Source organism: Diceros bicornis, assembly GCF_020826845.1.
Source record: "Diceros bicornis minor isolate mBicDic1 chromosome 13 unlocalized genomic scaffold, mDicBic1.mat.cur SUPER_13_unloc_1, whole genome shotgun sequence".
NCBI classification, from domain to species: Eukaryota; Metazoa; Chordata; class Mammalia; order Perissodactyla; family Rhinocerotidae; genus Diceros; species Diceros bicornis.
This window is the reverse complement of record NW_026690866.1, coordinates 4089310-4115925: the sequence shown is the minus strand read 5'-3', so window position 1 is coordinate 4115925 and position 26616 is coordinate 4089310. Positions and strand designations below refer to the sequence as shown.

General features: G+C 46.9%; 1 long non-coding RNA gene across 1 annotated transcript; it reads left to right on the top strand.

The window, feature by feature from the left end:
- The first annotated feature begins 7278 nt into the window (after positions 1 to 7278).
- Positions 7279 to 10050, top strand: LOC131401701 (uncharacterized). The gene is made up of 3 exons (XR_009217856.1): positions 7279 to 7378; positions 9352 to 9426; positions 10018 to 10050. It is a non-coding gene; the product is annotated as an uncharacterized LOC131401701 (long non-coding RNA).
- Positions 10051 to 26616: the final 16566 nt, after the last annotated feature.

Genomic DNA, 26616 nt, shown 5'->3' with positions numbered 1-26616 from the left:
TTTATCTGTGTCTGAAAAATAGAATACCTGCGTAGAAACTACTGCACATACACACTCAAATTACATCTACCAATGCCCCCAGTCCCTGAAAATTAATACAGAGAACATTTCAGAATGTTTCTTGCCCAGGTAGGGAGGACTCTGAGGAAATCTCAGTGTTACTGTTAGAAGCTGAGGACAGGCAGGGAGTGGGTCTCAGGGGAAAGGTGTCCTCAGGAGTCACCATTGAATGACAACATTGATGGGAGGGTCTCTGCAGTGACTGAATTCAGGATCTGGTGGTGTTTTAACCTGGTGCTTATCTTCTGGCTGTGGGTTTATGGTGATGCAGCACAGGGAGAGGGGATGGTTCACTGTGTTCTTGGGGAAACCAGACCCATGAAAGAGAGGGAATGACGGTTTCCTTAAACAATGGATTCGTGGTTGGGAAAAATTCGGCCTGGAAGAGACAGTCGTGTTCCTGGTATAACCAGAAGGAGCTGCCTCTATATCAGCCAAAGCAGACAGCCATTCCCCGTGCACTCATTTGATCTCAATGGGAAGAAGGAGCAGGAAATCATGTAATGCTCTTCTGGATGTAAGATCTGTGATGGTAGAAAATGTGCTAGGAGGTTCTGAAAGGCCTCTCTGAGGCATTTCAGACCTTTGCTGTGACCAGAATGACAAATGTAAGCACCCCTGCCTATGTCTGGGAACAGTTAGTGTGTCAAGGAGAAGGCTCCCTGGTGCAGAGACTCACAGGAAGAAGCGAGTTTGACCAGGGAAGGTCAGAAATGTGGCCAGTGTGGCAGGAGGGAGTCTGAGAAGAGAGAGTGAGGGGAGAGAGGAGGGTGATCAGGCTGGATCCTGGGACATGGTAGACTGTTACTTTCTGTTCCTTTGTGACAACATTACTCCAAAACCTGCCACCTATAAAGTACAAATATACAACATCTCATAGTTTCTGTGAGCCAAGCATCTGGCATGGCTTAGCTGGGTGCCTCTGCCTCAAAGTCTCTCTGAAGCAGGTTTGTGGTCTCAACAGGGCTCAAATGGGGGAGGAGTCCCACCCAAGATCACTCACATGGGTTTTGTTAGGATCCATTTGGACTGAGAGTCTGAGCTCCTGTCTGTCTGTTGTCTGGACACTCCCTCAGTTCTCTCCTATGGAGCCTCTACATAGTGCAACTGAAAACATCAGCACTTGCATTCCCAGTTCTGGTGATTTGATAGAGAGCGAGAGCGAGAGAGAGAGAGAGAGAGAGAGAGATGGAAACAGAAGGAGGGAGGTAAGTAGGGAACCCAAGTAAGCCAGTAAGCAGGAAGTGACAGATGTTTTGTAATTAAAACTTGGAAGTGACATCCCATCACCTTGGCTGTGTTCTGTTGTTCAGAAGCCAGATACTGACCACTTAGTGATGACAAAAGGATGTGCACTTCAGGAAGCAGGGAGCATTGGGGCCATTGTGGAGGCTGCCCACCACATAGGCCAACGTGAGGCACTTGGGACTGATTCTGAGTAAATCAGGGGACCGTGGAAGTGTTAATGCCAGTGGATCACAATGTCTGAATTTCCTCTAATTTCAACCCCTTCAGGATGCATACCTGAAAATGAGGCCCAGAGGGGCAGTGACTTTCCCAAGATCACACATCTGGAACCCAGAGAAGTTCTGACTGGTATTCTATGTGATGTCCTACTCCTTCTTGTACTTCCTCCTTCTCTAAGTGTGTACATTAGACACATGTGACACCAGCCCACAGGTGTTGTACGTATTATCACATGTACCCTGACACGGTCCCCAGGGAGCTGTGTTTAGCCCAATCCTCATTGTGCAGCTTGGGAGACTGGACAGATCTTGAGAGGCACAGCAGCTTTTCCAGGACATAGATCTAGTAGGAAAAAAGAGGTCTGACTTCAGCTCTGTCTCCTCAAAGCTGGCCCCCTAGATCCACTCCCAAGGAGCTGTGGGGAGGGTGGTGATGGGTATTTGTGTACAGTGATGGAGATGACATGGACAAGGAGGGAGAGCAGCCAACAGCCTAAAGGGGGCTTTGGGTGGGTCTGATTGAGTGAAGGGGCCAAGTAATAGAACCTTTAATAAGTGACCTCACTTCCTTGGTGACAGCCCCCAATAGAACTTAGAACTCTGGTTACCAGGCACCCACATTGTAATCACAGCCTCCATTCCACTTCATTTGAGTGGAGGCACTCGACAGAGTAGGATGTTCTCATGTTGTCTCGTGACTTTCCGAGGCTCTGGTCCCCGGAAAGCCCAGAATGAGAGCATGTTAAGTCGCTTTAGACATTGGCTCAGCCCTCACCTCGAATGTGTGTGGCCTTTTGGCAGGAGGAACCATGAGGTAACAGTGTGGGCCAGGGCAGGCCACTCTAGATCAGGCCAGAACTGTGATCCCAAAACGACAGCCCCACACCCCTTAACACTCATTGTGTGTGTGTGGGTTGGAGGAGGTGGAGTTAGGGAAGCTGGGGATGAGGAGGACCCAGCATGGGCAGGAACAGGAAGCTAGATGTTGGGAGTCAGGCAGTGTGTCATGTTCATACTCAATATCTTGGCTGCAGGAGAGTCAGGTGAGTGCTGGGGATCAAGTTCCTCTATCTGCATGTGAATCCTGGGCCATCAAGGTGTCCTCCCATTCCTTCCCTGGTGGAGTCTATGCAGATTCCCCTCTGTGCCTGATCTGTGGCGGGGTTTCCCCATGTGGCAAATTCCAGGTAGGCCCCTGATCCCTCCTGGCCTGACTGCTGGGCACTGTCACTGTAGAGCTGCACCCAAGAGATGGTCGAGGAGCTGGTGGATGGTTTCCAGTTCACCCTCTCCCTGGAGAGAACACAAGTGCACCAGTCCATCAATGACCAGTGCTGCTCTGAGGTGAGTGTGGGTGAAGAGGGGTTTTCACACCCAGGACTCTGAGATGACCAAGGCAGTGCTAGAATGCAGACTTAAATCTGAGAAACCCCTGGACTCCCCACCCCCAGGATTTTCTCACTAGAGTACCCCACAGTCCCACTCCCAAAGGAATCTGGACCTCCACTCCTCCCCACCAGCTACACAGGAGGGTAGAAAGTCACCTCAGTCCTCCTGGTGGTTCACTGTGATATCACTTACTGTATGTCCCTCCTCCTCTCCCCCAGTGTGAGGATGAGTTCACTGTGAATTTAAATGAGGCCTGCAGGATGCGTGCCCTCCAGGCAGCGTGATGGAGAAGCTGACAGAGTCCATGGCACCAGCTTTCCTGAGTAGGAACATGTCCAGCTTCACCACCTTCATGATCAACTACTTGGCCTTAGACACATCCCACCGGGCCCTGGACCAGCTGTTTACTAGGTGAGTAGCCACTCCCACCTCAGCACAGTGGTGACTCTGCCCACTGCCAGCTGTGTACCTTGGGCAAATCCCCACATCTCTCTGAGCCTCAGTTTGCTCTTCTCAAAAGTTGGGGGGGAGGATAAATTTCATGGTGACCTTGTAGGGACTAATGGGATCAGCAATGGCAGGTGCTTACCTGGGGCCTGGATCTGCGTAGAGGGCTGTGGACGTGCTGTGGTTATCCATGGTGTTTATTTTTCTCTTCCCCGTGAAAAATAGTCTGCCTCACTGATCTCTAGGTTGTGGTTTTTCTGAGTGTGGAACAGCACATGGAAAGCACCCTGTCACGGAGTTGAGATTCCATCCAGCTGGTCCTGATCCTTTTCCTTGGGGTAGCCAATTAAGGATCTCTGGGGCACCAGAGAGGCCCTAGGCCCACTCAAGTGTCTGGGATGGTCTGGCTGCACTTCATTCATTCAAGTGTGTAGATTAAGCACCTACTACATGCAGGACTTTTGGAGACACTTAGCAAAGTCAGTGAATGAAGGAGACACAATCGCTGTGCCTCAATTGTCGTCTGAGAGTCAGACAGTGACATTAGACATCTTTCGCAGGTCCTGTCTTCCATGGTACATCCCAAGTGATGCCCTGATAGCCTCCTTTATAGCTGGAGGCATCTTCCCTTATTCCAGCCAGGAGGGCAGAGCACAGGCCCATCTAAAAAAGTGAGTGGTCTTTGGGTCCAGAAGAAGGGCTTCCTGTCTCTACAGAACAAGTTGTGGAGGGAGAGATGGGGGCTGTGGCTGTGGTAGGCCTGTCAGAACCTTGCGTCTCACACATCTTTTGATTCCCAAGGGAAGGCTGAGGTCTGGTGGCTTCCACTCTAGGAGGACAGGAGTCAAAGAGCTCTGGATGGGTGCCAGGACACCTGGGAAACAGAGGGGTGTCTAGGCTGAGTTGTCTCCAAGAGCCCCATTCCCATCACAGAACCATCTTAATCTGTCTCCCCTTCTCCATATCCACCTCTTCTGACCACCACCTCCAGGCCCAAGACAGGAAGTCTGTGAAAAACCCGCTCAAAAAATGGCCTCTGCTCAATCCCGTTGCACAAGTACATGGAGGGTTGGGCTGGGCTGTGTCCCGGCCATTCAGGAGAAGAGTGTCAGCAGGAAGAGAGTCGCGACAGGCTCTGTTTTCAACGTGCTGTATGAGCAGGGTCTCATCCCCAGGATGGGAAGGGACAGACATCAGTGCCTTGCATGAGAAGTGTGGAGGGAAAGGCCAGGCCTCTGACTCTGTTGCCAAATTGCCTCCCCCAGTGCCATCTCTTCTCTGGTGGGAATCTGCCTGGACCCAGGGCAGGATTTCTGGGAACCCCTGCACTTTCCCTGCTTCAGGATGAAGCTGACCTCTCTGCATCTCAGCTCGCCTGGCTCGGAGCTGGGGACCACGCCTAATTTCTCCAGGTCCAGCTGGAGCATCCAAGGCCCATTGAGGCAGATCTGGAAGGTGAGGAAACTGCAGTATGGGAAGATGATTTGCAGGGTCTTCAAAGGCTAGGTTCCCTTAATGGCAGTAGTGTCTTTCCTGGCTTTGACAGGGACCGAGGAAGTCAGCTACTTGAGTGAAACTGTTTCTTTCTCCTGCTGCAGTATCATCTCCAGAGCTCCCTCCAGCTCCAGAGCCAGAGCAAGGGCCAGCTCCACGGCTAGATCCAGCTCCAGCTCTTGTTCCACCACCTGTGCTAGAGCTGGAGCCAGTGTCACCTCCATCAGTCCCTCCAGGGCCAGAGCCACCACCAACATCAGCTCCAGCCCCAGTGTCAGCTCCTGAGCTGGAGCCAGCTGGACCATTGGCTCCAGGGAGACTCCTCACTCCACCTGGAGAGATAACAGCAGAGCCAGATCCAGCCCCAGAGCCCACCTGCCGCTGGGATGTGACCAGCAAGAACCTGCTGAGGCAGGAGAAGCCTGGCTTCTTGGAGATCCTTCCCAGGCTAGTGGCAGAGCAGTTGACACTGATTGATGTGGTGAACAGCGGGGCACTCACGGCATGTGGGCTCAGCCTTCCCTGTGCCATGAGCTGCCCCACACCTGCCATTTCCTGATCCAGAATCCCATGATCTTGGTCCAGCTTCCCTGCTTACCCTCATGTGACCTGAGCAGCTTTCTTAACTCCCAAGCCTTTGCTGTCCTCATGTGGAGAGTAGAGCTTGACAATGAAAGCAGCTGCCATGCAGAGTGGCTGTGCAGATGGACGAGGTGGAGCAGAGAGGAAGTTGGGCAGAGTCTGCGGTTTGGTGGGGGAGGGGAGCACACTGAAGTGCTGTCTCATCCTTGGTTAGTTCACTCATTTGACCAGGAGGCCTCAACAGCCTCAGCACTAATAAGCACCTCATGTGTTCATGACTGCAAGGCAGACAAACAAAGCCTGTGGTTGTTGCTGCCTTGGGAGAACGTGCATCTGAAAGAGGAGTCAGACCCCAGGATGGTCAGATTGGGTGGGATATGCCCCTAGAGACGGTCAAGCAGGAGCCGAGTTCTGGTGCTTGGAGGAAGTGAGACTGGGCGGCGAACAAATGTGACTTCCCGGTGCCACAGTATCGGGTCCTGGGTCATCCTGTTCTGGGTACCCTCAGGGGACACAGGCAACACCCAGGGACTCCCACAAGCCTCAGGCCACATTCTCAGCTTCCTGTGCTCTAGCTCTCACCACTGACCCGGCCTGGGACTGGGGGCTGCGGGCGCTGAGCTGGGCTGTGGCAGGGCTGGGTGACATGCCCGGTCCTCCCCAGGAGCTCTTCAAGAAAGTGATGCCCCACGACTTCCTGGACTCCATCTGGTCCCAGTGTGACAACAGGGGTAATGAACACCTGACACCCACCATCCATGCCACCACGACCCACTTTAACAGAGTGGTCGAATGTGTTGTCACCACCTGCATTGGGGACCCGAGCATGACGGCCTAGCACAGGGCCAGGGTGGTGGATCTCTGGATCCAGGTGGCCAAGGTAAGATGTGGGAGGCCCTGAGAGCTCCTATCTGGAGTCAGGGGAACTGCCTCTTCTACTTTCTCAGCTCTCATGTTTGAAGTCTGTGGTCTGAGTCTTTGTACAATTATTAGGCCCCTCCTGCCAGTGCCTCGATGACCTGATTCCTGGTCCCAGTGGTGGGAATCTCACCCCTTCCTGGGCTCCTTCCTTACCTTGAGCTAAAATCCTCCTCCCTGGAAGTATTCTTCATCAGCTTCCAGCTGTGCCTTTCCCGGGTTCCCTGAGCTACTGTCTCATCCAGGAGAGGAGACGTCAATGAGGCGACAGAAGCCAGAGGAAGCAGGGCTCCAGCTCCCCCTCACAGCTCATTCTCTTCCCTTCCCCAGGAATGCCAGGGCTTGAGGATCCTTTCCTCACTCCATGCCATCCTCTGGGCTCTGCAGGTCCCCTCCATTCAGCGTTTAAAAGAGACATGGAGATGGGTGTCCAGGTGGGTAGGCCTCTGTCCATATGAGCACCACCTGGGTGGACCAGACACCCCCCACAGGGCTAGCATTGTCCTTCAGTCAGTTGGGACCTCCTGGGAGACAGCAAACCCTGGCGATAGGGTCTGACCTGGTTGGAGGCTTGGAGTCGTTCTGAAAACTTAGGCCAGTGGTTCTGCTTCAGGAATCAGTTTCCCTAAGTGACAGATCCTGGCTTGAGCCAAATTGAAGATTTTCAAGTGTTTTCAACAAAAGAACTCTCTGTCCACATGTAATTAATACTGTTTAAAACACTTCTGCTGAGGGGATAAGAGAATGGAGGCCCCAGGTGACAATAGGAGAGCCCCCTCCTCAGTCCCAGACACCTCAGGGCTCAGAGGACACAGTGAAAACGCTCATCCAGGCTGTCTGGGTCTTCTGGGTTTTCAAACAAAAGGGATTTACCCTCAAACCACTCCACAGTGTCTCTTTCCTTTTTTCCCTCCTCAGGAAGAATGGTACGAAACTTAAAAAGTTGATGAAAACAAGCCAGCAGGAGAGCAGGAAGCTGCTCAAGGAGGTGAATGGAGGCTGGAGATCTGGAAGGAGGGGAGGTGAGGGGGGGAGGGACAAGGCAGGATGTGCTTTGGGAAGTTTTTCACTTAAGGTTCCCTGAGAAATAACGGTCTGTCTTGTCCAGCTTGACAGGAAGCGGGGGGTGTGAACTGCAGGGGCAGGTGGGGACTGTTTGGGGAAGGAGGCCTTGGTCACGAGATACAATGATGTCGGCTGGACTGTTCCAGGAGGTGAAGAGCTGGCAGAATGAGCAGGTCTCTGGCTTCCATGTGGACCCATCAGCTGGCCTTCTTCCTCCAGGCTGGCGGGTGGATGGAGTGGGTGGGGGTTCCTTTCTTCCTACAGCAGCCCAGCCTGTCCTCAGGAAGCCAGGCCCCTGCTGCTTCTTCTGTCTTCACTTTACCTCGCAGGGTTGGGCACTCTGCCTGCCCCAGGGATGGGCACTGTGAGGTCACACAGGTCTTGTGGACTCAGGGGCTGCCCAGCCTTGGGCCAAATGGTGGATCTGGGACAGAACTGTGTGGTCTCTGGGACTGTGCACTCTAGCCAGATAGTGGTCACTGCTGACAAACCAGTGAGTCTCGCCCGGTGCCTTGTTGACAAGGATATGCCCCAGATGGCAATGAGAATTATCGGGGAACCTACAGATTCTTAATGGACCTTCCTGACAGGACATTAGAAGTTTCCAAGTAAAAAAGGATGCAAATGTCACCATTACACAGTGCCCCGGTCACCCCCTACACTGTCATTCAGATGTGGCACAAGGGGGATCCTTCCTGAGTGAATAAAGGAGGAGTTCTGTGCAGGGTCCATCATGAGGGGATCCTAGGGAGCTGAGGCCTTTGGCATGGCCTCAGGTCCAGCGTGATGTCAGAGAATCCCAGGGGGCTGGAAAACACAGAATCCACTTGGATAGGACCCCGAGACACCTTGTGCCTCCCAATCCTTGGCTCAGGCTGATTGAGGGCCACAACACACCCCGAGAGTCCAGAGGACAGGACATTGGTCAGAGGTGTGTCTGGAGGAGGAGTGAAGGTCGGGGGCCAGGCCCTTTGGCTGGGAAGGGGGACGGTCTCCTCTGTGGGCCCCTGAGCAATTCACTGCCCCTCTGTGGGCCTCAGTCTCCTCATCTGGGAAATGGAAGGAGATGATCTGTGGTGCAAGTCTCATAGGGGTGATGAGGTACAAGGGGGAGAGGAATGAGCAGAAGCTTTGTGCTCATCCTCCTCGAGGGGGGAGGGGAGAGTACTGGTGACAGTCAGATGACACTGAGTCCTCAGGGGACCCTGGGAGGCATGGGAGTCCTCCTCACACTTTCCTGATGAGGAGAGAGGCTTAGGGGCCTGGGCAGGCCTGAGGGCACAGAGGAGGGAGTGTTGGAGCTGGGAGTGATCTAGAATCAGAGCACTCTGGAATGGGATCAGCCATAGACACCAGATGTCCAGGGTCAAGGATCAGGGGCCTGGGAGACATGGGGAAGGGAGCATGGCCTCCCTGAGCCTGTCCTTGACCCTGCAGGAGGTGACCTCAGTGTGGGCCACCCTGGAGATGGATCCCCAGGAAGCCCAGGAGAGGCAGCAGCAGCAGGTGAAGGGGCCTGAGGGGGAGGGTTCAGGTGTTAGAAGAGGGGGTCTCTCTCCTCACGGCTTGAGGTCTCCTTAAGAGAGGGGTCCCTCCTCCTCCAGCCCAGCTCCTGGAGCCCCAGAGCCTGAAATGCCTGCCCTGTAAGTGACCAGGATGAGGCCTAGTTGGGCTGTGCCCAGGATGGATTAGGGAGGGAAGGGGCAGGGAGCACATACTCTGGGATTTGCCAAAAGCCGCCCCTGGGAGGTGACTGGGGAAGTTGAGTGGTCCTGGAGGGGGCAACTGGGGGCAGGCCGCTGAGGGTCCTAGGCTGCTCTCTGTGGGAGTCTGTAGTGGGCAGGAGGATGGTGTGAAGTGATTTGGGGGAGGGTCCATGGGTCACCTGAGAGGTGGGACTCATCTCACCACTCCCACCCTGAATTCACAGGGTGTCGTCCCCTTCCTGGGCATGTTCCTCTATCACCTGAAGCTGCTGAACATTGGGATGGAGGATGATCTGGAAGTGAGTGAGCCTGGAGGTGGGACCAAGGAACAGGATCCTGAGGTTTGGGAGGCGAGAGCCCTGCACTGGGCCCTGAGCTCTCAGTACCTGGCAAACCTCCTCTCATGAGAGCCCCATGGCCACCCCTGGGAGCTGGGGAGTCAGGCCCATCTTAGCAATGCATGAATAGACGCTCCGCATAAGCCCCCCACCAGGCTCCCTGGGCTAGTGAAGCTCAGAGCTGCCTGCCTGCAGAGCTGCAGGCTGTGTCTGAGCTGCACTCAGCCTCCCACTCAGGCCCTGCCCCTGGGGTAGTGCCATCAGCCCCTGCAAGTGAGGAAGCACTTCTGTGGTCCAACTGTCCCTTCCTCCCTGAGGCCTCAGTCTCCCCATCTGTCATCAGAGAGGGTGTGCTACATAAGATCTCTGGCCTCAGCTCCCCTGTCCCTCCTGCTCTGGGGGCCAGAGCCTGGCCCAGTGTCAAGTTCTCTTTGTGGAAGCTCTGCCTTCTGCTGGGCCCTGATATTCTTGCAGCCTGAGAAGGGGTGGGATGGGGGTTGGTTATGGGCTTAGGGGGCTGTTTCTGATGGACATTAACTGTCTCCCTTCAAGGGAAATCGGGTCAACTTCCAGAAATGGTATGAGGTGAGCAGCTGTAGGAGGGTGGGGAAGTGGAAATCACAGACTTCCCCTGGCAAGACTTTCTCTGGCCTCATCCCTTGGGTCTTACGTTCATTGGGAGAGTCAGATCCACAAAGCTGGGAATCCCATCACGTTGGCGTGTGTGTGAGGGGCTGACATCAAAGACACCTTCCTGGATAAGGAACTAATTCCAGCCAACTGTGAGGACAGGCAAGTCCTGAATGGAGTGGGAAGGAAGGAGGGTTCCCGAGTGAGCACAGACCCCAGACCAGATCCTCAATCCGCACAAGTCCCTGGCAAGGTTCCCCACCCAAGCTCTGTCTGCATCCTGTCCTTCCTCCCAGAAATTAAAAGTCATCAGGAGGATCCAGCTGCTCCAGCAGGCTGGAAATGCGTATGACCTGGAGCCCAAAGAGCGATTTGGGGCCTGGTTCCAGGTCATGGAGCCCATCAGTGTCCATGAGAGTTGAGGGGGACAGGAGTTGGGTGAGGGCAGGGCAGACTCTGTCTGATGGCCAGCTCCAGAGCCTGTGGCCTGGCTCGCTATTCAGCCACAGAACTCGTAGCGGGGTGGCCCATGGGGCACTGGGATTCAGCTGCTGGCAGGCTCTGGGAGGGGCACCTGAGGTGTGGCTCCTGGTACCTCACAGGTCCACTCTGTCCTGTAGCTACTGGGTCTCCTGCTAGCTGGAGTCCGCACAACAGAAGGCGAGCAAAATGCGGCTCTTCAAGAGAAAGAGGAACCAGACATCCTCCAGTTTAGGGCCGAGTGAGTGTTGGGACCAGCACCAACTGCATCCAGGGGCTCAGTACACCTTCGGCCTAAGCATGGGCCTGGATCCCAGCTCCACTGCTGACCAGGCCTGGGACAGGCTGCTCCCCTCTCGTCTCTGGGATTCAGTTGCCTCCTCTGAAATGGGTGATGCTAAATGATGCCTCCTGCATCAGCGACAAATGAGGTGCTGTTGATGGACTGAGCACTCTGCACAGGGTTTGGATGAGAGTGCAGGGGTGCAGGGAGGTGTGCCATGAATCTCAGGGAGGGACCCCAAAATAGTCTGTTTCTTCTCTTCAGCCACCACGCCCTTGGCGATGAGCCGTCACACTCTGGAGACCACAAGTGCAGCTCCTCCTGACCAGCAGGGACACTGGCGCCCTCGGGGTGCACCGGGCCAGCTCTTCCCACCCTGAGTGGAGGAGCACATTCTAAGACTTTCCCTGGTTTTCCCTAAAGCCCCAGAGGGAGGGAACCACCACCTCCAACTCCCTGACATCAGCACCCCAGCGACTGTTAACCCATTGGGGAGGAGTGATATTATTTCTTTACTAGTAAATGGTAGATTTGACTCTTACGATATATCCTGTTTCTGTCACAGCCTGGGTGTTGTGGTGTGGTTCTTTCACTTCTTATGCTCATGTAAATGAGACACAGAATCTCAATTTCCTCCTTGAATTAAGAACTTGTGTATGCTCACAGCTTATTGTATGTGGGAGAAGGGAGGAGGGCCAGCCTCCACCCTGGCTACTGAATGAAACCCTCAAGTCTTCCTTCCTCAGAGGAGAGGTGCATTTCTGTGTGGTTCACCTGGGCCAGGAGCAGAGACAGCCCCTCAGATCTCCCTGGAGGTAGAGGTTGGAGGGACTTTCCCAGGCAGAACAATAACCACTGAAATGTGGGTGTCTTTCAAATAGCACCTACCAGGACCATGTCCTTCCCCAGGACAGTGGCTGTCTTTCTACAGTTTTCCAGGAAGAAGGAAAGTTTTTTGCTTCTCTTGTTGAGGTTTCTTTGATCAGATATTGGAACTTGCCATTTTCTAACCAGTCTCTGGATTTGCATCAACACTAAATGAGAAATAAATGAAAAAAGATAAATGTTTGCATGTGTAACGGACAAGGACAGAGGAAGACCATGTGCAGATGGACTAAGGGCCCACAGGACATCCCCATAAGCTCGCCTCTAGGGCTCCCTGTTCACCCTTTGCCTAGATTGGAATCCTCCTGTGATCCTGGCCCATGCACTTGGAAGTCCTTTTCCCGCTTGTTTTATATCCAGAGGGAAAGATTCATGATGCAGCTTTTAAACCTACAACAGGACTTTGTTCCATAAACCTCACTGCTCCCTGTGAACTAGGACTTCCAGCATCCCTGCACAGCTTTGTATGATTCTATTTGGGCAAAACTTCCCAAGAAGGCCCTTAGCCTTTCTGTCAGGCACACCGTAGCCATTCCTCCCCAGCTGGGCCTGATGGATCAGGGGTAAGCTCTGGTTTGCCAGGACAAGATACCTTAATCTTGTCCACTGAATGCCCCACACCGTCCCTTGCTGCCCTGGGTGACATCTGGGCGCATGTGGTTCTGAGGTCCCTGGTCTCAGACAATCACTAGTTTACACACTCAGTCATCTTGTTACTGACTTGTCCCAAAGTGGCAGGTGGGCCTGAGGGAATAGAGCACATAGCCCCTGGGACAGCTGTATTCTTTTCCCCAGTCTGTGCTGTGGTTATATGGATTTGTGTTACAGGGATGTGAAACTTTCCTGTTGGGAGTTTTGAAAGATGAGGCAGGAGAGGGGCAGGTATAGAAGTGGGTCCATCAGGGGAATGCCACCAATCTTAGACACCACAGACACAACCATACCAATTAAAATGGTGAAATGCTCCCCAGGTGGGTGGTTAAAAGACACTGCTCAGAGCTCATGCCGAGAACCCACCCCACGACCTGGAGCTAAAGGGTGAGCACCCGGCATTTTGAACATCATGCCCTGGAAACACTCTGTAAGACAAGGGCCATTGCCTTGAATATCTTGGTACCTCTTCCCCCTCCTTTCTGAAGGCTGCAAGTGTCATCCAGGGAGGCCTTTTCAGTTCAGCCAGAAGCAGAGTAGAAATCTTAGTTCCCACAGCCCAGGCCCTTCCTTTCAAGGCACTGCCATCCAGGAAAGAAAGAATTAACACATCCGTGTAGACAACACAAACACACACACTCATATCCCACCCAAATGCCAAGATGCATGAACTACTAAGAGATTAAAAGTGACTTCAGAAACAGATCAACCAATTGCAAAAGAAGGGTTTCATTAAGATCTTGACTCAAATAAAATGTAAAACCAGGAAATAACCTTGACAAAACTGGGAGACTTTGGAAACTGACTAGATAGTTGATTATCCGAATGACATTTTTATTTTTGTATGTGATAACGTTATTGTGTTTGTGTTCCAAAAATCCCTCATCTGTAAGAGAAACTGAAATATTTACAACTGAAATGATGTGCTCTCAGCCATCTCCTCTGGTTAATTCTTAGGGTCTTGGTGTGAGGATAAACAAAATCAGATGGTATACGAGTTGACAATGTTTGAAGCAAGTAACAGGTTCACAAAGATTGATATTTCTCTACTCTGAGTTTTAGAGATTTTTGAAAACCTTCAGAACACACTTTTGATAAAAACAGTATACTTGGTGTTCACATTACAATGTTACAAATTAAAACATCACAAATATAAAGGAATGCTTCTTCTTCCTGACCTAAGGAAGCTCTCTCTCAGTCTGGCTTCTGTGAATGACCTGATGATGCCACCAATTATTCACTTATCACATGTTTGTTGAGTAATTCCTATGTGCTCTGTGCTGTGTGCAAGGCGAACACATTTCCATGACTCTGGATCTAGTGTGGGAAGTAAGGCAATGAGCCTGTTGCCAAGGTTCTCTAAGTGGAAAATAATGCCCCCAGGGGAGTATGCTCATTCTTGAGATTCCAAAATCAAAGCTACACAAGTTTGCCAAGTAACAGATAAGAGATACTTAATTCATGATATAGAAATCACCTATGTCTGAATTACCATGGGACCATGAAGAGAAAGACTGATGGATTTTACGTTATAATTAGATGCAAAATAATCGTACTGTCCCCTGGCCAAGTGGTTAAGTTTGGCATGTTCTGCTTTGGTGGCCCACGTTCAGTTACTAGGCACGGACCTACAACACTCATTAGCAGCCATGCCGTGATGGTGACCCACACAAAAAGTAGAGGAAGATTGGCAACAAATGTTAGATCAGGGTAAATCTTTCTCCGCAAAAAAACAAAAAAAAATTAGATACAAAATCATAATAAAAATTTATGGAATCGGATTTAATACACATTCAAAGAGAAATCTCATTCTAGTAGATATCATCACTTCATTGAGTGTAAGTTCTAGAAAAAACAAATATAAGTTCAAAACACTAATTCCTCAGCTTCAATTAGCCTATCAATTTTAATATAAAAAGGAGAAAACTCATGGTAAATAAAAATTGAGGTTTACCATGAAAGGTCAAGATCATGATGGACGTTACAAAGAGATGCTGTGAGAGTCAAGCCTGTCTAATGGGGAATTTCTCAACGGCACCACTCACCTTTTCTTCAGCACCAATGTTGCTTTCCTCATTGTTTTCAGGATGCCTTTCTTGGCTCCTTGCTCTCTCTGCCTCCACGGCAATATCGTCTGTCATCGAAACCACAGTCAGTCTCTCCCACGCTTTTCCTCACGTTCTGTGTCTGTCTCCTGATATCTCTAGAAGATGCCTGTTGCCTGCAGAGGGTCTGTGAGCGACCCAGACCCATTCTTGGACTCATGTCTGCCCAATATGTACAGCGAGCCAGTGTGGGATCAGGGCTGGTGTGCAGATCCCTCGACCCCTGCATGGTCCAGGGATTCACATGGACCAGACTGTGTGACTGTTTTGAAGGTATTTGAGACTCCCAAGAACTTAAGAGTTCTCCCTCACTGCTGCAGGCCTGGAGTCCCTGCAGTCTGCTGTATCCACAGACTTGCCGCGGCTTCTCCATGGTCTGCTCCCACTGACTGCACCTGACCTCACCACCAGGATGGGAAGTTATTCCAGCAACTGGACTCTGGAATATGCAGCTGCTTAGGCTTCAGGGTGCATAGATCATCAGTTTTCTGATTGGGTTTAGTTTCATGGTCTTACTGTTTCCACTATGAAGTCGGGGAATATTTTTGGAGCTTTCTCTTTCAAAACAAAATTAAATGTGAAATTTCAACAAAATGGAGGATGAAGACTACCATCCATGGAGAACGTTCTCAGCTCACGTGGACATTCCACCCTCCTCCTCTCCCTGGAAACATGTGTCTCAAATCACACTGTGCATCACAATCATTGGAGAGTTTTTAAAACTCAGACTGCTGGATCTGAAACCAAGTAGGTCTGGGGAAGGAATAGAGAATTTTCATGTCTAAGATGTGATGATCAGCTGCTGGTACACGAACCACACATGGAGAACAGGATTCAGTGACATCATCAAGCTGATGTGAGACAAGGACAGAAAGCTCAAGGTCATTATCCAGTGTCAAATCCAGACCAACTTCCCTCCGCCATCTTGCTTCAGGACGTTCCTCTCTTCCTCTCTCTGTCATGGTCAAATACACACATGCTGGTGTCCCACAGCACACTGTTATTGGGACACAGAGTTCCAAGGACTCCAGAGCTCCTTTCACTGCCTCATCTCTAATGAAATTATTCACTACTCCATCCTTAGTCATTCACTTCCACACCCTGATCCTATCTTCACCCCAAATTCTCCTGCTCACCAGTCAGTAATTCAGAAACACCATATTCCCAACACAAATTTCCACATTTCCAGTTTGTACACAAAGAAATCCACTCTAAATAACCGTTCTTCAATAAACTAGATTACTCCAGTAGGAATATCTTCACAAGCCTCTTACTTTTCTTCTCCTAATCTTTTCTAGTAATCTCAGATTCACAGTCCATCATTTCAATCATCCACTGACCATAGTCCCAGATACTTTATTGCCATCATATCCACCCGCACACTTCAGATGATTTCAAATACCTGCCATGTCATGTTGACACTTGCACTGAACAGAGAATGCACCAGGAGCCTGTGGATCCCAACAGAGTATCAACAGCAACCAATGGACCTATATGCATTTCTCTAATGCTTCCTGAATGCTCTGCTCATTTTTTCCATTTCTTGAGTTCCATAAATTTCTATATTCCGACCTCCTCCATATTTCACAGATAAATTGTTAACCACCAGACAAGAACTATTTCACTCTCTAGTCATCAGATCTACAAATATTCCTCATAAGGAATTCATTTATCACAACTTTTCTGTTATTATATCCAAAGAAATTGATTTTTTGGCTGAAACCACTCTGATTTTTATCTTATCCTTCCATTTCAATGACATCATGCCCTCAATATTTGTTGTGCTTTCCATAACTTCCCTACTGGAATCATCCCTCAGGTTTCAAATATGCACAAATCTCTACCGTCTACAAACTAATCTCTCAGCCAGCGGTCCTAATAGTCCTCACCCTCCACGCCCCTCGTCTCCTCCTCCTGCCAGGGATCCATTGTGAAAAGTTCACATATATCCCAATGCCTCTGTTTCCACAGTGCCCACCCAACCCTATCCCCATTCTGTGGATACTTCTCTTGCTAACCTCACAAGCCGTGTCTCTTACTAATCCACTGGGGACTTTTCATGATTTTTCTGACATGCTCTGCAGTAGCACATGACATTGCGGACTCCAATGTCCTTTTAAAAGACCATTTGTCCTTGGGATCCACCACCCTCACTGTCTTGCTCATGTCTGTCTAAATGTCCTGAGCAACTTCCAGGCTTCTCTTTATTACCACCCCACAATGACTGATGCTTCCCAAAATTCAGCACTGCTCTGACACCTGTTCCACATCTGCATCCTCCTTCTGGGGCAACCCCATCCATTTCCTTGGCTTCAAATACCACTAATGAGCCAAACATGTCCAAAGAATCAGCAGAGACTAACTCTGAACCCCAGACCAATTTATCCACCTTCACATTCACCACATCAGTGATAACTCACAATGACCGGGTCCCAAGTTGAACAAGTCACTTCCCCAAATAATTTGCTTCTCTCTCAGTGTCCCCAAACTCACTTATTTTTGGTAATAACCTGTCTACCTCTGGATGTCACCCTGGACACCCTGCCACCCCCCATTCACATAGCAATGAACCATCCATCCACCATTCTGAATCTACCTACAGGTTATCCACTTCTGATTTATTTCTAATCACCTTTCAGACCTCATACAAAATATCACTTCCAGACAATGAACACTCCTGCTCCAATAACCTAAATTACAAAACTCCATTTTTCCTCTTCGTTGATTTTTTTTCTATTTTAGTTATATGTGCATTATTATCTATTTCTTTCAAGATTTCGTTCTTTCTCACTAAATTAGATATTCCATGAAGACAAGACTAATGTGGATTTTCCAAATTTTCCCACAATAGTGTTCACATATGGCTTTGCACACAAAAAGGGCTCACATATATTATGTGTACAATATATAATTTATATTCATATATATTTATAAAATTCAAACACTAAAACATTGCTTCATGAAATATTTTAAATCCATCCACTTAACTATTCTTTTTTTTTTCCCCGAGGAAGATCAGCCCTGATCTAACATCCATGCTAATCCTCCTGTTTTTGCTGAGGAAGACCGGCTCTGAGCTAACATCTAATGTCAGACCTCCTCTTTTTTTGCCCCAAAGCCCCAGCAGATAGTTGTATGTCATAGTTACACATACTTCTAGTTGCTGTATGTGGGACTCGGCCTCAGCATGGCTGGAGAAGCCCACCTGGGTTTCCGTACCACAGTCGCCAGCAGCGGAGCACACACACTTAACCACTAAGCCACGGGACCGGCCACTCCACTTAACTACTCTTGTGCAAAGATACCACCTTTAGGTGCTACACTGCAATAAATTAGCAGAAGTAGCTTAAGATTCCAAATCCTTTCTCCTCGTAATCCAATCATGAGATTCTAGTCACAATGATCTGTTTAAAATGCAAAAGTGATCAGTCCATCTTAACTTTTAAATCCTCCATTTCTGTCTTCAGCACATATTTCTCCTGTTGTCTTATCATAATTATTAATATTACCCTTTTCATTCCCTGATATGTTCCAGTTTGGAGGGAAAACTATTTGGTCATTCTATTTTTAGAGCACTTACTACATGCAAAGCTCTGGTGTAAAACCTGTGATCTACAAAATAACTAAATAGACTCACTGCCCCTGTTTGGTTTAGTCTTAGTGGGAGGAAAGATATCATAAATGGCAAAGGATGTATAACATGCCATGTAGAAATCACTGCTGTGATGAACAATAAGGCAGAGAGTGAGAGTTTGAGCTTGAGCGCATTTTCAAATTACTTGTGTGTGTATGTGTGTGTGTGCGTGTGTGTGTGATTGCACGTGCTCATGCCTGCTGCCTGGATGGGATGAGTTGCTTCCTCCTGGGGATTGGGGGAGCCTCCTATGCCTCGGGAAAGTTTCTCCATGTGCACTTAATATGCAGTTTGTTATCCATGTGTATTAGTCAGGATTCTCTAGAGAAATACAACCATAGAATATATATAAACATATAGAAGTCGAAATTTACTGTAAGAATTAGCTCACAAGGTTATGGAGGTTGAGAAGTCCCACAATATGCCATCTGCAAGCTGGAGAACCAGAAAAGCCAGTGATATAATTCAGTCAAATTCTGAAGGCCTGAGAACCAGGACCTTTGATGTCCAAGTGCAGGAAAAGATGGACATCCCAGCTCAGGAAGAGACAATAGATTCAGTCTTTCTTTGTTTTTTGTTCTATTGAGCCCACAACAGATTTGATGATGCCCACCCACTCTAGTGAGGGTGAGTTTGTTTATGTAGACCATGGAATCAAATGATAATGTCTTCCAGAAACATTCTCACAGACACACCCAGCAATAATTCTTCACAGTCTATCTGGGCACCCCTGTATCTAGTCAAGTTGACAGCTAAAATTAATCATCATATCATGGCTCTATCCAAACAAGATCAACAGAGATATCACAATGTGACCTATGTCATTTAAATTTTCCAGAACACATGTTAAAGTAAGTAAATACAAACAGATGAAACCGGATTTTATAACATTTTCTTTAACTCAAGAAATATAAATATTATCATTTCAAAATGCAGTCCACATCAGTACAAAGAAGAAGAAACCCTGGTTTTCCGCCCCCTCTGTCTTGCTGGTGAATTTTAATGAATACTGGCTCCTCATATATCTTAATATGATCCAATATATAATATTCTCCCATCTATTTGAGCTTTATTGAATTAAAAGGAAATCATTTTCTCATTGTCAAACTGCTCTGCTATCTCTTTTTTAATAAATTAAAGCGATATATTTTGTTTATGTTAGAACTGAAATTAAAAATTTAAGTAATTAAGAAGGACTTGATTCCAGCAAAAGGCTGGTTTACTAAAATGGAAGACAGTCCACGAGCAAATCTCCCAAGAAAACCATAGGGCCAATGGCATTGGAAATTTCAGGGTAGAATTAAAAGACACATGGGGTGTGATTAAATGGAGAGTAGAGAGAACATGGGGAGGAATTGATATCAGAAGTGAAAATACACAAGCATGTTCCAAGTTGATGAAAGACATCAATCCACAGATTCAATTAATTCAACATTTCCCAAGCAGAGTGACTACACAGGAAATATTAATGAACTAAACTATGGTCTAAAAACCAAAGTTAATGTAAAGTATTTTAGGGACAAGAGAGGCCAAATAAGCAAGAAAAAGGCCAATTGGTGATTTCTAACCATAAAGAAAATAAGATAGACATCCACAGAGCAGCATTTTTAAAATGCTAAAAGAAATCTCATGTCAAACCAGAATTCTACACCCAGCAACAATAGTGTCCCAAATAAAGATGCCCCAGAAAATCTTAAAGTGAAACTTTTCATTGTTAGCAGCCTTGAATTAGACAAAATACTGCAGTGAGTTATCACCTCCAAAGGAAAATTAACCCAGCTTGAAAACCAGGAATGCACAAAGGACTGAAGAGGAAAGGAAAGGATAATTTATAAATAAATATAAATGAATTTTATTTCGGGAAGTAATTCTAGAAATCTCTCATGGAGATTAAAATATATGTAGAATGAAATGCATAAAAACAGTAATACAAATGACAAGAAGGTTAAAAATAGAATTGAAAGTGTTGAACGTATTAGCATTTCGGGGAGATGGTAAAAGTAATTATTCATATTAGACTGTATTAAGGATTCAGAATTTAACCATTAGTGCAATTAAAGATTTCTATATGATTCCAAGCAATAAGTTTATAGAGGAAATAACAGAATAACAAAAGAGTTAAATCAACATCAGTGAAGTAAAGAAAGTAAAGGAACATTAATTATTCAGGTCAAAGGGAAGGGAAAGAGTAAGACGGTTGAAATAATTACAAGTTTACTGGTAATTACATGAGATGTAAATGCACAAAATACTAATTTCTTGTTAATGGCTGTGTGATATATTCTAGAGAATTGCTAATAAATATTTTGGACATTCTTTCATTGATATACGTTTACACAGTCTCTATTTTTTCCTATTAAAACATAAGTGGTATGGACATTTTTGTACATATAAACTTCCATTCCTATTTTTAGAGAAAATATTATTAGTGGAAGGAAAAGGAAACATTAAAATGTTGACAGAAACTGCAAATACCACCTCCACACACAATTGTATTAAATGTTTTCATACCAACAGTATCTGACAGTGTCAATAACCCAACATTATTTTTTTTGGTATAAATCTTTAGAAATCTCTCTAATCCCATTGATAAGAGACAGGATGTCTCCCCTGGATTATCCACAGATTGGATTATCCACTCCTTTCCTCAATAAAAGGGGAATCAGAGGCAGAAGTCCTTGCATTTTCCAGCATTCCACGGGCTGTCTGCATATCAGGAGTGGTCTGAGCAGGAGAACTCTGAAGCCATGGAGAAACCTGCATCAACCTGTTTTCCAAGCCAGCCTATTCTGGTGAGATGGAATCCATATGGACAGCAAGAGTGTCCATTTGTACACTTTGTGCTTCTGTGAAACCTCTTTAAGTGAGCAGGCAGTAGCTCTTAAAACAAGAAGATAACTTATTGAAAGTTGTTTCCTAGGTGTTAATGTTTGTTAAGTAATGATCAAGGTGTTGTACTTTTCTGTATAGGGAGCTTCCTTGGGATAATAGGCCAGACACTTGTTTTGTTTTTAACCAAAAACATCACTGGGAAGTGGAAGTAGTATTCATCTCTGCACTGTTGACATTGTTCTCATCTCTGGAAAATCTTTTACCCACAATGTGATTGGCCTTTTTAAAAAAATTCAGTTTTGTGCTCAAATATCACCTCATCCGATAGTCCTTCCTTAATCTCTGCATCATCTAATTGTAGGTGGGCCGGCCCCCCTGGCGTAGCAGTTAAGTGTTCACACTCTGCTGCTGGAGGCCCAGGTTCAGGTCCTGGGAAAGCACCAACGCACCACTTGTCAGGCCATGCTGTATCGGCGTCTCATATGAAGTTGAGGAAGATGGGCACAGATGATAACACAGGGCAAGTCTTCCTCAGCAAAAAAAAGAGGAGGATTGGCATGGATGTTAGCTCAGGGCTGATCTTCCTCACAAAATGAATAAATAAATGAAATAATTGTAGGTAATTTCTTTCCCTTTATCCTTCCTTACTGTTCTTCCTCCATCCCTCCCTCTGTTTCTGTATCTCTGCGTAGCCCTTACTCTTTATTACAGGATCTAATTATACCTAACACTATATTAGACATTCATCCATCTCTTTATTAACTCATTCCTCTCACCAAGATTAAAATAAACAGGGGAAGTGAATTTTTAAGTTAAATTCTGGATCATGGATTTTAGTACATAACTTGGCTTATAATAGGTGCTCTATAAATGGGAGGATCAAATAATTTTCCCTCCAAACTGGGACATGTTGGAGAGTGAAAGAGATGGTATAAATGATTATTGCAGGACAACAGGGATGAAGTCAGATGTATGACTTCACCTTTAAAAAGGATCTGAAAACAGAAATGAGAGATTGTAAAGGAAAGGTGCACTTATTAGGTTTACATTTTAAATAGATTATTGTGGCTAGAGTCTTAAAATGAATTACAGACAGAAAGGATTTGCAATCTTAGTGATAATTTATTGCCGTCTACCACCAAAGAGATTCTATCCTTGTATAACATTAGTTGAGTGAATTTGTTTGAAAGATTTAGAAAGTACTTTTTGGAGTTTGAATAATTTCTTTCAATAAATATGTTGTGCACCTTCTAAGGGCAAAGCAGTGAGTGAATACGGCAGTGTAAAACATTACAGTCCACATCAGTCTTCACTTCTTGGAGTATCCAATTTAGTGAGAAAAACACTATGAGAGAAATAGATGATAATACACATACAATTAAAAACTTTAAAAATTAACAGAGAAAATGACATTAATTTTGATGGCGGGATAAGGAAAGGTCACTCTGTGGAAATGGTATTTTGTAGGAAATCTGAAAGGTGCTCAAGAATTATTCAAAAGTGGAGAATCTTTAGGTGGATTCAGGAGGGTAGATGGATGGTTCACTGATATGTGAGTGGGGGTGGCAGGGTGTCCAGAATGACACTCAGGTGTAGACAGGATATCAGTACAAACAAGTGAGATTAGGGGACCCTGAGATATGGGTGATTATTTGGAGAACCGATTGGTTCAACTTGGGACCCGCTAACTGTGAGCTGAGTCATCAAGTTAGCACTGATGTGGTGAGTGGGCAGAAGGGTATTTGGATCTCAGGGTTGAAGCCAGGTCTATGCTGATTCTATGAGCATTTCGAGTTCATTAATGGTATTTGAAGCCAGGGAAATGGATGGGATAGCCTAGAAGAGGGTGTGGATGTGGAACCAATGTGAGAGCAAGATTGACTTCTAAGAAGCGTCTATTGTGTTAAGTCAGATGGTGGAGCCCAAATTAACAGGGAGGAGTAGGAGGAGAGAGGAAGAGTCAGGAGAGGAAAAATGGTTTTTTACAGTAGCTAGAACTATGTGATGGGAATATGGCATGTGTGAGTTATTTATTTATGAACAGGAGAATATTTGAGTGAAGATGGCACTTGGGTGTGCAAGTGAAATGAGCATCAAATTGCTGAGAGGAACGTGATTTCATTAGAGATGAGGCACTAAATTGCTTTGCTCTGGGCACACAACCATCTAGTCTTCATAGTCCTTTCTGTCCTTGACTCAAATCAGCTTGATGTCCCAGAACCTAGTTCTCAATGTGTGGTGCCTGTGCCAGCAGCATCAGCAGCATCTGGGAACACTTAGAAGTGCAAATTCTTGGCCCTCCCCAGGCCTACTTGGGTTGATGTCCAGCAATTGGTGTTTTAACAACCCTCCAAATGATTGTGAAGCACAGGGCAGTTTGAGAGATACTTCTCCAGGATACAGGAGGGTGGAAGATCCAAATGAGGTGAGAAAATTCTCCGTGGCTGGCAGTCTGCATTCCACATTTTATTCAAATTTCACATTTCATTTTGTTTTCAAAGGGAAAGCTCAAAAGAAATATGATGCCCCAGACGTCAGAGAAGAAAAGACATGTCCATTTAGCCAAGACCAAGCAGAGACATCGTGAAAGATCTGCACTTCCTATAAGTGCATTTTAGGAGGTCAGTTTCCTGGCTGCATTTTCAATAGGACAGTTACAAGGATAACTTCCCACCCTGGCAATGAAGTCAGGTACAGTCAACGGGAGGAGACCTTGCAGAAGCCCCAGCAAGTCTGTGCACACAGAAGACTGCAGGGACTCTAAGACTGCAGCAGTGAAGGAGAACTTTTAAATACTTTTGATAGCACAACTACCTTAAATATAATTGCACCAGGTGGTCCAGGTGAATCCCTGGGCTGTGTTGGTGCCTGGTCTCTAAACCCCAGCCTCAAGCCCACTGCCACACAGTCTTCAGACTGGGCAGAGATGATCCCAGGAGTGGGTCTCAGTCTCCCCCACCCACTCTACAGACAGCCTGTAACTTATGGAGAGATCCGCAGACAGAGTCAGAAAGTGAAAAAAGCAAGGGAGACTGGCTGAGGCCCTGAGGGCAGAGAGGTTTGCCAGGGAGGCAGAGAGCAAGGAGCCAAGAAGGATGTTCTGAGGCCCGATGGAATATAGGAGAAGGTCCTGCTGAAGAAGCCAAGAAGTGTGGCCCCAGAGAAGTGGTTCCCCATGAACAGCCCCCAGTTTCACTCACCTGATTTAATATCACTCTCTCTACTTGCTCTGGACTGTGATGCTTTGTCATTTTATAATTGCACTTTATTAAACTCTTTTGAGAGACATAAATGTGAAGAGTAGACTGTTGTGTGGGTGAGAGATCGCGTTTCATGTGACAGGAAAGAAGATCTTTACGTGTCCTGGTATACTGCAATTTCTGCTTATCATGATTTAACTTCACTTTTATATTAAAGGTAATTTGGCCTCAGGGATCATTTAGTATTTTTAGTTATATTTTTTTAGAATACTTGCACTCAGGAAAAGATGATACCTATTGTAAAGAGCTTATTTTTTAACCTTAAATTAATTTGATTCCATAAAAGTCTTACTTCACTAAGCTTGCCTTTATATCTCATTCTAACATAAGTTCTATCCTTTTTTTGCTAAATGCTAGCTCATATACAAGGAATTTTCTGGACTTTCTTGAAGACCCTTGATAGAGCAGTCTTAGCAGTCATGGGGAAGGAAGCCCATTTCAGAGGGTCAAAGAGTGACTGAGAAACAGAAAGGCAGAGAGTGAGTGGAGGTGGACAGCTGTGCCTTGTGCCTCCTGACAATGGCCTCTGGATTTAACACAGTGATCGCTTCCTCCCAGAGCCCACAGCTTTGGTGTGGGGCTGACTGCTCCCTAGGACTAGGGTGTTCTAATTCCTCATTGTGAGCTAATCTGCATATTCTAACCCCCAGATGTCCTAGGACGGGGGTGTCAAATGGTCCTTTCTGACCCTACAGGATCCAGGCACAGGCCGCTTTATGGAACAGGAAGAGAATCAGGGTATGCACGGGGTTATTACCTGCCAGACCTGGAGTTATGGTGAGTGGAGTTGAGTGAGGTCACAGTGTAGGAGCCGCTGACGGGGTCTGAGGCCATCTGGGAGGAGAGCAGAGTAAGGGTGGCCATGGGGGATGGTCAGGCCAAGACCTGCACCCTCATTTGTATGCTGCATCTGTGTGCTTGGTCACAATCTACTCCTCAAGTCTCATTAACATGAGCCGACTTCTTCCCTCATTGCATCTTTTCTTCCCTCGTATATTCTGTTAAATTGTTTTAGGATAACGTCAGTTGGATTTTTGCTCCCATACCTCTAAATTATTCATGACAAATTTGTAGATGTAGACCATGACTTCAGTGAGTTACATTGAAAAATGAAAGTGTTCACATGTGATAATTGCAGACCTGAGAAATTGAAATGAGGCATCAGTCGTGGTCCATGATCCTCAGGACATCCATATAAGCCACGTGATAATCAGAATTTTTAAGACAAGGTACTATTAGGATTTGATGGTTTGAGTGAGAACAAAGGGGAGCCCTACAATTGATTCACAGTTTATCAACAGCAGAGAATCCTCCTTCACCTCTTCCAGCTCCTGGTGGTACCTGCTTCCCTGTCTTGTGGCAGCAGATCTCCAATCTCTGCCTAGGTCTTTCATGTGATCTTCTTCCATCCATGTCTCTGTGTCGTCTCTTCTTCTTATAAGGACACCAGTCATTGAATTTAGGGCCCACCCTAAATCCAGGATGAGTTCATCTGCGGATCTTTAATCACATCTGCAAAGACCCTGTTTCCAAATAAGATCACATTCTAAGGTTCTGGGTGAATTTGAATCTTTGGGAGACGTTATTCAACCGACTACATCCTCTACCCTCAAGTTGAGGTTGGGAGCTGCCTCAGGCAGACCAGAATGTTAACGATATCGGAGGAGTTGTTTTCACCAACAATATTGGAGTTGTTTTCCTCAAAAGTACTTGATTCAATGTAATAAACTTAAAAATCATAATTATTTGAAATCGTGATAGCGATTCTTAAATCTTATGGGAGAGAAATTTTACAAAATGAAAGAAGAACTTTTGAGAATCAACCACCAAACAAAATAAACATGAAAGAGAAAAAAGACAAAGGGACGTATCAAAACATCTCCCTAGTTCTGTTAACAAATCGGCAAATTAAGGTACTCACAGAACCAGTCTCTCCACTGAAGCAACCGTTCAGTTGGACAAAACTGACAGAATCAAGTGTTTCAGAACTAGGAAATAAAATAAAAAACTTACAGCATCCAGAGGAGTGATTAATGAGGGAAAACGTGGCTGAATTTGTGTAAGAAAGCACTGTGGTGTTTTTGCTTAATGCCTACCCGCTGCCATTCTCTGGTACAGTGGAGGATGTGAAGATGGGAGCCAAGAATCCTTGCATGGCTCCCTTGAGCCAGGAGACAAATACTAACCTGCTTCTTAAAATAGGGTGATTATGTGACTGGGGGGTAGTGATCTGACTTTTGGGTCCCTGAAGGACCAGCACAGAAGTTGACAGGTATTTCTCCCCCTCAGAGTGGAGGGACTTTCCAAGTGGTGTCATTGTCTGATGAAACATTTAAAGACCTATGCTACTGGTAGATGACTGGGCAATTGGCTGGGGCAGGAGAGAGACAT